The sequence below is a fragment of the Grammomys surdaster genome, unplaced genomic scaffold, assembly GCF_004785775.1.
Source record: "Grammomys surdaster isolate TR1022 unplaced genomic scaffold, NIH_TR_1.0 193, whole genome shotgun sequence".
Lineage (NCBI taxonomy): Eukaryota > Metazoa > Chordata > Mammalia > Rodentia > Muridae > Grammomys > Grammomys surdaster.
In genome coordinates, this window is record NW_021604638.1 from 8,071,785 (window position 1) to 8,083,923 (window position 12,139).

A 12,139-nucleotide genomic window follows, 5' to 3' on the forward strand; every position below is an offset into this window, starting at 1 on the left:
CTCGAAAAACCAAAAAACCAAAAAAAAAAAATAAAAATAAATAAAAATAAAAGAGAGGCAGATGTCAGGAAACCCTGCTGCTAAGGTCAAAGTCTGACATTACCTGACAGCCCTGAGCTTGGTGCAAAATGGCAGACTCCCTTTGTCAGTGGGGCTTCCTCTTCTCTGGGGGGAGGGGAGGTCCCCAGATGCCACACCTGCAGAATGTTACATAGTCCTGCACCTGGGGTTCTTGAGATGCCTCCCCATGCTAATGAGGCATCTCAGTATCTTGGCCCTCAGCCAATGACCTTTGCCCTCCCTGGATAGTCTTACCCCCTTCCCCAAGACTATATAACCCTTGGTCCACCTGAATAAAGTGTATGCGTACAAGCCCACCCAGAATAAAGAAATACGCACATACTAAGATCTTCTCAGAGTCTCAGAGAGCTCTTTCACTGAAAATCATCGGAGAAGGCCTTTGCCCAAAGGAGCTGTAACATTAGGATCCCTGGAAAAGCACCCTGCCTGGATCAGGCAGAATCCCACCCATTCCAGGCTCTGCTTCATCCTTCTAGCCCAGCGTACAGCCTGGTGTACAGCGGTGTCTGGATACCCTGAGAGGGAGGAAGTGGAGTACTTAGAACCACAGCTGGATCTCAAAACACATATCACAGCTCACGGAACAGCTATGCCAAGCAGATGGTGGCAGGACTTCACTGAGCCAAAGCCCAGCTTTAGGCAGAGGTATGGGGACACAGTTTGCCTTGTTTGTGTCTGAGGCTAAAGAAGACTGCGAAGGGGCCTTGGTTACCCTGGAACTGAAGTTACACGTGACCGTGAGCTGCCCAAGGTGGGTGCTGGGAACTAAACCAGGGTCTCTGCCAAAGCAGTCAGTGCTCTTAGTGGCTGAGCCATCTCTCCAGCCCCATTAGTGTTAAGAAGGCTGGGGTGAGGACCAGGATCTTTGGCCTAATGGAATGTTGTGGGAGATGATGGACGGTGTGACTAGGAAATTAATGGGACAAGAACTGCTCTAATGCCCAACTTGGTGTGATATAAAATACCACGGTCTTTTCATAAGGAGAAAATGAGCTCACATTGCAGGACACAGCAATGGGCTCAGGAACAGGCCCACAAGTCAATCTGACCGTCAAGCACCCAGCCTGGGATTCCCTCTGGGTTGAGAAAGATGGACAAGGTCTTTGTACTGAGACAATTGCTGCTGCTGCCACCATCTTTTGTTGCCAGGGAGGACTTCCCTTGGAGAGAAACGGCTGAGACAGCTGCTGAGGAAAGGGCTTGATGTGAAACCATGAGGACCTGAGTTTGGATCCCCTTCGTGAGTGTGTGGAAAAAGCTGACGTCTGCTGCATACTTACGGTCTCAGCACTCGGAGACCAGACTAGGAGGATTCCGGGGTTCACTGGCCAGCTAGGGTAGCCAACCAATGAGCTCTGTATTCACTGAGAGATGCTATCTCAAAAAATAAGCCAGAGCCGGGCAGTGGTGGCTCATGCCTTTAATCCCAGCACTTGGGAGGCAGAGGCAGGCGGATTTCTGAGTTCGAGGCCAGCCTGGTCTACAGAGTGAGTTCCAGGACAGCCAGGGCTACACAGAGAAACCCTGTCTTGAAAAACCAAAAAAAAAAAAAAAAAAAAGAGAAAGAAAGAAAGAAAGAAAGATCCCTGAATAAAGTCAGGGGTCAGAAAAGGGGTGACATTATAATTAGACTACTGATTAGGGTGCTGAGTTCCTTGGGGTAAGTTTGATCTTTGCTAGCAGGATATCCAATTTCTTCTTTGCACCTGACTACTTAACAATGACCACCAACAACCACCAACAACCAACAGTGACCAACACCCAACCATGCCTCTCTAGGCCCGAGCATTTATCTACTCTCCGAAAAGTCCCCAGAGCTCCAAATGTCACACAATTGCAGAAACTATCTGCAGCTGGCAGAATCACGTCCCTGCTACAGCACGAGGCACATTGTAGGCAGCTGCTGTGGACAGTCCAAATCAGCCCCGCACCCCCACACCAGAGATTTAAATGAAAGCACATTTCTATTTGTGTGTGTGTGTGTTTTAAGAAACCAAAATTCTCACTACACATGTATGTGTGTGTGAGGACACCAGATCCCCTGCAACTGGAGTTATAGAGGGCTGTGAGATGTCATGTGGCCATGTAGGTGCTGGGAATTGAACCTGGGTCCTCTAGAAGAATAGCCAGGGCTCTTAACTCCAGAGCTATCCAGTTTCTCCACTTTTTAAAAAGATGTATGTATGTATGTATGTATGTATGTATGTATGTATGTATGTGGATGTTTTGTCTGCATGTACATCTATCTGCACAGCATAAGAGGGAACCGAACCCCGTAGGACTTCAGTTATAGATGGTTTTGAGCCATCATGTGAGTGTTGGGAATAGAACTCAGGACCCCTGGGAGAGCAGCAGAGTACTTAACCACTGAGTCATCTCGCCAGGCCTCAGCTCACATCCTTAACAGGGCGAGAAGAGGTAAGCATCCCCCCTTCTCCCTTTCTCTCACTTCCTTTGCTACTGACTAAAACCCCTCAAAACTAGAGAGCTCCTACCAAAGCTGTCTCCTCTCAGGCTTCTGTAAGTCCTGAGAAGCTACTGGTCAAATTCAAATCTGGAGAAAGTCTCCTCATGAGGGTAAGTATGTCAGTGTTGGCACTGGCATTGCCCACAGGGGATGGGCTGGACCAGCTGATGCATGCAGCATCGACAGCCATTAGCACACAGCGAATGCTCAATACGTGTGCCACAAAGGAGGCCAGTCCTCGTGGCTGCCATTCATAGCCGCAGCGTGGCAGCATTGCTGTCATTACGGTCCCACATTGACTGTGAGGCTTAATTAGATTTGGAGCCCAAGTTTTGTTTTTGTTGTTCAATATGACTACACTGTCAGATCCTACTACAGATGGTCGTGAGCCACCATGTGGTGGCTGGGAATTGAACTCAGAACCTCTGGAAGAGCAGTCAGTGCTCTTAACCCCTGAGCCATCTCTCTAACTCTGATCTCAAGTTCTTAACAAGGTGAGACTCTCCCTCCAGAGCTGCTTTTGGTTGTCATGTATGAGGCAGGGTGCTGCTGACATCTACAGAAACCATGGATGTAGTAGCCAAAAGCTCCAATCCAGGACAGCCCCAGACAGCCCCAGAAGGGGACCAATCTGGCTTATAAAGTGTCCACAGTGACACGGGTGTGGGGAGTGCTTTGGATACCTGCCCCAAACCCAAGGAACTTAAAGAGAGTGATCTACCCAGGGTGCCCTGTGACAGACCACACTCCTCCCAAGACCTGTCCCCTCCACTGCTCATGCACATCTTGGTCCCGAGTAGGCAGTCCCCCTCCCTGGAGAGAGTCCCCCTCCCCTGTCACAGCTGTCACTAACCACACTTGTTACTTCCTCTTCTCTTCAAGTCCCTCTAGACTCCCCACTGATTTCTTCTGGGAAGGCTTTCTTTCTGTTTCTAGAATGACAGGCTTGGAGGGTCCCTCCTCATGCCAGACCCTCATCAGGAAGCTGAGTTCACATCATCCCATTGTCTCTGCAACAACCCTGAAAGGGTTTGCAGAGATGGAGACAGGTCAAGGCTCAGAGAGGGAAGCAGAACGAATTTCCAGTCACACAGCAAAGGGGTGTTGAACTTAGGACTTGAATCCTGGGATATGTGACACTGCAGGAAGCTGTAGGCTATCCCACCTTCCAGAAACCTCCCCATCTCTGCAATGCTTCCAGAAGGTGCAGAAGCAGAAAAATGACCGACCCCATGTCCTTTACTGGCCATAGGACAATGACAAGACTCACATCTTAGACCAGTTCAGACTCTGGGACTGCTTGAGAGAAAGGGATTCCTGTTGAAAGGGGCTGTGATTGGAGCTGAGGTAGCTCAGAGGAACTGCCCTGTCTCTGCATTGAGGGATGACTTCCCTGTGAGGAGCAGCTTGTGGATAGTGAAGAGGGAGAAACCTTGCTGTCTGGCAGTGGTACCCTGGGATGCAGGACCTGGCAACCATGGGAAAGACGCTTACCTTCTCCTGGAGGGAAGGGTAGCTTGGGAGAACACTAGCTCAGCCCCAGAGCAATGGGAACACTACGCTGCCCTTGCAGATTGCAGGAAGGAAGCAAAATCTTACCTGGCAGGCCTGTTCTACTCAGGCCAACAGTGGTGGCTGTGCTTGCCTCACTCCCAGGGGATGTGTGGGTGGCAGTTCCAGGGGTGGCTACCCAGTCTGTGCAGAGCAGAGTTAGCAGTAGAAGGTCCCAGTGCCCAGAGAGCTTCTCAGAGTCATTCCTCCCCTGGCCTGGGGCACAGTGCCACCCAGAGTGAGTTTGGGGGAGTTTGAGCAAAGGCACCCTGGAGCCTGTTGGGCAGCCAGCTTCAATGGTAAATTGTTTATGGCAGCACAGTGGGATTCATTACAATTGGCCTTTCACCTCTCTGGTCCAAATTCCTAGTGCAGATTTACTATAAAAAAACCACAAAAACATTGTAGCTGCTTGTACTTTATGACTGGCTATACAGAAACTTATCCATCAGTTCACTCCTTGGGGGTGTCTAGAGCATCTTCAGTTTATTGTCATCACAGAGTCACTAAAACCAGGTCCTAAGTGGATAAGTTTCCCTGGGTGACAGGAGATGAAATGACCCAAAGGAGGGTCAGGTGTTTGAATCCAGTCTTGGCTACATTGCAAGTAGGAGAGCAACTTGAGATACATGACACTGCTGGTTTGCTTGTTTAGTGGGTTTTGTTTTTGTGTTTGTTTTTTATTTTGAGACAGGGTCTGATTTTGTAGCCTTGGCAGGCCTAAATACATAGACCAGATCTTATAGAGATCTGCCTGCCTCTGCCTCCTGAACACTGGGATTACAAATGTGTGCTACCATGCTTGGCTGAGATCTTGTCTTTAAAAAGAGACAAGGACTGCCGAGGTGTCTCAGTAGCTCAGAGCACTGGCTGCTCTTACAGAAGATCTGTATTCAGTTCCAACACATGGTGGCTCGAAACTGTAACCTCAGTCCCAAGGGATCTGACACCCTCTTCCTACCTTAACAAGTATCAGACACACAAAGACATAAGTGCAGGCAAGACACCCATATGTATAAAGTAGATCTCAAACGTTTGTTAGTTAGTTTTTTTTTTTTAAAGGAGGCAAGAAAGAGAAAGTGAAGTGGGGAGGGAATATTACAACTGAGGAGACTGCAATTTTAATTTCATAAAATCAAAACTTTCCCTCCAAACGATGGTGTCAGCTTGCTGGAGCCTATGATTTTGTTTCCTGGTCGTCGCTGGCGCGTGATTACATGAACTTCCACAGTTCAGATTTCGCAACCTTTGAGGCTGAGGCATCTCATATGTTCTCAGCCATCTGCTTTTCCTCTCTGTGAGCTGCCTGGCTCTCTCTCTACATCCTGCTCCATCCGGCACTTTGGTTTTTTGTAACACAAACCCGCAGCCACGGCTTTCAACCCAGTGGTAGGACGCTGGCCCAGAATGCATCAGGCTCTTTGTTCAATCCCACCTTCATCCCCTTTCAACAAAGTCTGTAGTTCTTTATGTATTTTGGGCACTAATCCTTTGTCTGTATAAGATACTGAATATTTCTCCAGTCCTGTCACTTTGTGATGTAGTTTTCTGGTTTTTCTCATTGCTGTATGGGACGTTTTTATAAAACTTATTGAGGAAGCGACTAAGGATGGAACCTGGTGCTTTGCCACTAAGCAACTTCCCCAACCCTGTTTATAAAGCCCCACCACTGCCACCCCTGCTTAAAGACAGTATCTGATATAGCCTAGCCTGGGCTCATTATCACTAAGTAGCTAAGGTTGGTTCTGAATCCCTGATCCTCCAGCTTTCTGTTGCCACTTGTTGGGATATCGCCGGTATCTGTGAGCTGTAGGGAACTGAACTCGGGCTTTCTTTATGCATGCTAGGCAGAGCAATCTACCAATGGAGCTTCTCCCCAGCCCTACTAAGGCAATTCCCAACAACAGCCGCTAGCACACAGCATCGTCCTACAGCAGCAGTGACAGCACGTGTGTGTTGAGCCTTCTGCATGTAAAGGCCTGGTTGAGCCGTCAGATTTCAGGAATTGGTACAAACTGTGAGGGTCTGTCCACAACTCTGGGATAGATGATCTTTGTGACGCCATGCATACCGTAGGAATGGAAACGGGTGCAACGACGCACCCGAGGAAAACACTAACATTTTAAATCAAGATGGTAGAATGCTTCCCACATGTTGTCCTGTTTTTCAGAAGAACTCAAAGATGGGATAATGGAGCCATAAAAGGGTTAACTTTCCAAAGGTCATACAGGCGATTGGTAACGGAGCTGGGACTTGAACTCAGGACATGTGGTTTAGAGTCTATGCCATCTGTCGTGTGACTTTGGGTAAGTCACCTGCCTTTTTCTCTTTGTTTTTCTAGCTCCTATTTCTTCCCTGACGTGCCTCAGAGATGATGATTCCTGGTATACCTGCCACCGATGCTTGCCAGTTTTTGTTTTATTTTACTGTTTCTTTCTTTCTTTCTTTCTTTCTTTTTCTTTCTTTCTTTTTTTTTTTTTTTTTGATGAAGTCTGATGTGGCATTTAACTCACGATGTAGACAAGGATGACACTGGCCCCCCTGGTCTTCCTGCTCACATCTCTGATTACAAGTGAGTGTTGCCACATCTGGCTTCGGCCACATCTCATTTCTTGTTTACTCAGAGGTACCTGTGGGTCCATGTCTAGCCTCAGAGGCTCACTGTGAGGCTTCAGCAAGATGTTCCATACCTAAAGGATTTTGTAAACTCTAGGGTGCTGTGCACAGGGAGGAAGAAAGACGCAATAATCAGTTGCACTGGTCTTGGGTTGCAACCCGGCCCTGACATCCATTAGCTTAAAAACTTTTGGGTTGCTCACTTAGCCTGTCTGTGCCTCAGTTTCCTCACCTATAAAATGACCTGATAATAGTTCTTCCATGGGCTTCTGGAAAATTCTGTATTTAAAAGATGTGGCTCTCATCTCTAGCTTTTACCTGTCTGAATGTGCTTTAATCATTGTGTGATCCAGCAAAGCCTGGAGCACAGCCAATGGGTCAGCTCCTGGGTCTGGCCCACAATCCTGGCCTGAAGTCTGTTTGTCCCTTTGAGGATTGTCTCTTTTGGGCCTAGCTTCCTGAGAAGTTCTGTGGTGAGGCCTGAGGAGACAGACTGAAAAGTACATCCTTCTGGGGTCAGAGTCAGCTAAACAACAGCTAGATGGGGGTTGTTGGCTCACAAAAGGCAGGTCCTAAGTCTGGGGTGAAACAGGCTTCTCTTTTCTTGTATTGAGCAAGCGGCTTGGGTTCAGGGGGAAGGAAGTGAGAGGCCCTGTCTTGTGATGACCAGTGTCTAGAGGCAGGGCCAAGCAGAAACACTGCCACACACTGCTACACACCTGGGCAGACTCTAGAGGCTTCTGGAACTTCGTCCAACATGCATCTTTTCAGTAGCTGATTTTCTCAGGGCTCATAGCAAGACTGAGCAGTCAGCACAGAAGGTTACACAGGAATTGCCACTCCACTGCTGGAGTCTGAACCTCAGTGCACCAGGCAACCACAAGGATACAATGTAGTCACTGAAAGTCCTTGTCCAGGTGCAGGCCCATTTTGCACAACTGTATCCTTTTGTTACAATGTGGGCAGCTGGGGTGGAGATATGGCATAGCTGTGAAGAGCATTGACTGCTCTTCCAGGGGACTGGGGTTCAATTCCTAGCACCCACATGGTGGCTCGCAACCTTCTGGAATTCCAGTTCCAGGCTATCTAACGCTGTCTCCTGGCCTCCTCAGACACTGCATGCACAGACATGCATGAAGGCAAAACACCCAGATATATAAAGCAAAAGAAATAAATGAATTTTTTGAAAAATATGGACAGCTTCCTAGATGTTCCTGCCATCCTTGCACAGGGACCATGTGAATCTCCTCTGAATTGTCCTAATTTTAGTGTGCATGCTGTCAATGGGCTATGGGCTCCGGCAAATGTGTCACCACTATGAGTGTGAGTGGCCACATGTGTTTATTTCTCTGCTTCAGAATCCTTCATACTGCCCAGGTCTCTCTCTTTTGGGAAAGGGGTGGTAAACATCAAGTCAAAGAAGATAATGTTGACTGAGCGGGGTGGTACAGGTGTGCATCATTTTGTAAGAAGCTTCTAGTAGGGCAGTGGTGGCATACACCTTTAATCCTAACACTTGGGAGGCAGAGGCAGACAGAAAGAGCTCTGTGAGTTTGGGGCCAACCTGGTCTACAGATTGAATTCTAGGACACCCAAGATGACACAGAGAAACTCCGTGTTGAAAACCAACCAACCAACCAAACAAACAAGACGCTTCCAAAGGGGTTCCTTCAGTGGCTTTAAGGTTCTGTATCCCACCAGCAAAGAAGAGCATTCCAGTGGCTCCATAGGCCCGGCAGCATTCAGTGTTGTCAGATGGCATCCCATAACAAAAGCCTTCCCACCCCCATGACTTTCCACCTGCTCACACATTCCTTAAGTGGTAAGTATTTTTTCCAGAAATGTTCATCCTGCACATGGGAGAAGACAGAGCTAGTGCTTCAGGGCCGGGAGAGCCAGCAATGGTGTGGTGCCACGCCCCTCTGTGAGCTGTATCCACCTGACACTGATGGGCTATGGCAGACATGATGAAGATGGAGAAAGTCAGGCTCCTGACAGTGATGTCTGAGTTTTATTCTGTCGCGTTTTCAGGGAACCAAAGCCAGGCTTTGTGGGTGCTAGACTGGTGTACCACCACTCAGCTCCCTTTGAGTTCCCTGCTCATCTTCTGTGTTATTCATCCCCTGAAATCTCACAGGGAGGCGCACCAGGTCACTGCAGCGGACTAAATGCCCAACCACGAGGAAGGTGAGGCTTACTCTGACTCCTGTGGCTCCACTCACAGTTGTAGGAGCACACTGTGTGGGTTTCTTACATGAACTAAACCAAAAATGGGGTCAGCCTACAGTCTTCAACTTCTAACCCTATAACCCAGTTCTACCAGCTGGGCCCCATGCCACAAAGGTTCTGCAATCTCCCAAAACAGTGCTACCAGCTGAGGACCAAGTATTCAAACACATGAGCCTGTGTGTGTGTGTGTGTGTTTGTGTGTTTGTGTGTGTGTGCGTGTGCATCCCAGACTTAACGGGAAGTATAATGGACTCCATCTTATTCATTAATTTTTATGTGTGTTTGTCTTGTGTGTCACAAGTGCAGGTGTCCGTGGAGGACAGAAGACAACAGCAGATTCCCTGGAACTGGAGAGACAGGCAGTTGTGAGCCGCCCTATATCGGTGCTGGGAACAGAACTCAGGTCCTCTGTGAGAGCAGTCAGTGCTCTTACCTGCTCAGCCATCTCTCCAGTCCCATCTCCACTGTATAGATGACATAACAAAGGCACAGAGAGATTGGATGATTTTTTTCCAAGGTTGACCGACTGGTGAAAATGGACCTGAGAGTCCAGCTCAGGAAGGCTGACTACAGAGATCTTTTATCCAGGAATGAAACCAGGGCAGCTGGGCTTCCCCCTCACTCTTCCAGCAAAATTATCCTTGGAAAACACCCAGATCTTTGAGTGACAATTCATGTGGTCATTTCACATCTGACTGCTCAAAATCTTTGTGCATAGGAATGTCTCACAGCTGGCTTATAGGAAATCCCAGCATCTAAAGAGACTTCATAACGAACAAACAAATAAAAAACCCAGCGAGTACTTTTGAAAACATTCAGATCCCAGGCAGAAACCTATGGGATTTATACACAAAGCAAATGTTCAGAGAAGCTGTGCACTTGGTTTTTTGGTTTGTTTGTTTTGGTTTTTCCAGACAGGGTTTCTCTGTGTAGCCCTGGCTGCCCTGGAGCTGGCTCTGTAGACCAGGCTGTCTTCAAACTCAGAAATCTGCCTGCCTCTGTTGAGTGATGGGTTTGAAGGCGTGTGCCACTGACAGCTGCCTGAAATGTGCAGTTTAAAAAACAACAAGAACAAAGCTGTTGGTGGTGGCCCAGGCCTTTAATCCCAGCACTCGAGAGTCAGAGGCAGGTGATCTCTGAGAGCTCAAGGCTAGCCTGGTCTACAGAGTGAGTTCAGGATAACTAGGAGAACATGGAGAGACTCTGTCTTAAAGACACACATACCATCAAGCTCTGCCCTATCACACGCCTGTCCGTCCCCCCCCCCCCATCTCTGTCTCTCTCTGTATCTCTCTGTCTTTTTCTGCATTTCTCTGTTTCTCTGGGATTCTCTGTGTCTGTCTGTCTGTCTGTCTGTCTGTCTGTCTGTCTGTCTCTCTCTCTCTCTCTCTCTCTCACACACACACACACACACACACACACACACACACACACAGAGGAAACTTGCCAATGAAGGTTTGTGATGTTACTACTCACTATAGCTCCTAGTTAAAAACCATCCACACACCCATTACCTGACAGCTAAACAGTAAAAATATGGGTGGCATAGACCACTTAAGTATGAGAGACAGGAAGTACTGCCCTAAGCTGTAAGGCAATACCTTGAAGGCATTATGTTAAGGAAGGGGGCGGCAGCAAAGGCAGTGATTCTAGAACTCGACAGAGAGAAAGATGCCCAGGGTGGGTTGAGGCAGGGCACGGGACACAAGGGTCAGGGAGGCGCCCAGCTGAGTGTGGGGAAGTGTGAGGGGCAGAGAGCTCCTGGATGTAGGCATGCAGAGGTACAGGAGTGTTCTAAAACTGGGTTGTAGGGACGGTCACACAACAGGGAGGAACCATCAGGTGGTGCCCTTTGAAAGGGTGAATTCAATGGTATGTGTGGTATCTCAAGATAGAAGTTAAAAATACATCAATAAATAAGAAAAGCAGATTTTTTTAAAAGCCTAAAATATGAGGGCGTAATTACAACAGAGACTGCCTGTCAGATGAACTCAAAGCAGGGTTTATGAAAAGGAACGTTTTAAAAGCAAAGAAATGACTGCACGGTTGAACTTTTCTCATAGTAAAAAAAAAATTCAATATACAGAAAAATTAAGTCAAGGGCAAGGCGAGTCTGTCTCTGTTACCCAGTCTAGCGGCCGCCGCTGCCCATCTGCTTTAGCTACAGCCACGCCCACTCCCTCGAGCTGAATTTTTGAAGTAAATCCCAGCATAGCATCACCCCATAATTGCAGACATGCTGCGTGAATGTCGCTCAATGGTGCCATGTCTTCCTCAGTCAGCCTCGAGGGCAGTTTCCTTCCCAACACCTGCTATCAGGGAAAGGAGACATCTCTCTTCCCGGAGAACTGGATTTGCACACACACGCGCGCGCGCACACACACACACACACACACACAAACACAACTTTGCATTTGGTCCTTGGCAGTCCTTAAAGGCCCCTAGAGTAGACAGTTTTGTAAACCAGCTGAGATCCTGGCTTCATCTCAGTTTTCTCCTTTTGCAGTTAAGACTATATTCTGAGAAATTATATGTACACACACATACATGGAAGTTTGGGGCTAAAACATTCAAGAAGGTTCTTTAGAAAATCAGGATGGTAAGGGATTTTTTTTTCCCTGCCTGAAAAGAAGCTGTATTTGAGCACCTGTAGAATATGAGGTAAACTTAGTGGTGGGTGTCACCTTCTCAGGATAATGGGGGGATTTAACTGTGCCCTCAGTTTTGTGGCACTATGGGCTTCCTCCCTCTAGATTTAATTTATGCAAGAGAAAAACGCACATCTGTGATGCTGAGGCCACTGTGACTTCTGGACTCTCTTAGCAACAGCTGAACACAGTACCTCCCAACTTGCCTATTTTAACCTCTCCCACACTTTGATACTTTGATTTCCTTCTCTCTCTCTCTCTCTCTCTCTCTCTTAAATGGATATATATATACATATATATATACATATATATATATATATATATGTATATATATATCCATTTAAGCCTTTTATAGACTTAGAGTTAAAATAAATAATTTATTGAACAACTACATTACATAATCGAGGCCTTGCCTTCTCCTTTCAAAGACTGATGGCAGAGAACACTTCCAGACTGAGAGTCACAGTGTGCCCTGAAAGTCTCAAAACTGAAGTTTAAAGGAGAAAGGAAATCCGTCCCTTATTACCCCAAGATGGGCACCACATGG

The 12,139-nt window shown here is 47.5% G+C and overlaps 1 non-coding gene across 1 annotated transcript; it reads right to left on the reverse strand.

Moving 5' to 3' along the window:
- Nucleotides 1–7,901: 7,901 nt before the first annotated feature.
- Nucleotides 7,902–8,006, reverse strand: LOC114623119. Its single transcript, XR_003711719.1, has one exon. It is a non-coding gene; the product is annotated as a U6 spliceosomal RNA (small nuclear RNA).
- Nucleotides 8,007–12,139: the final 4,133 nt, after the last annotated feature.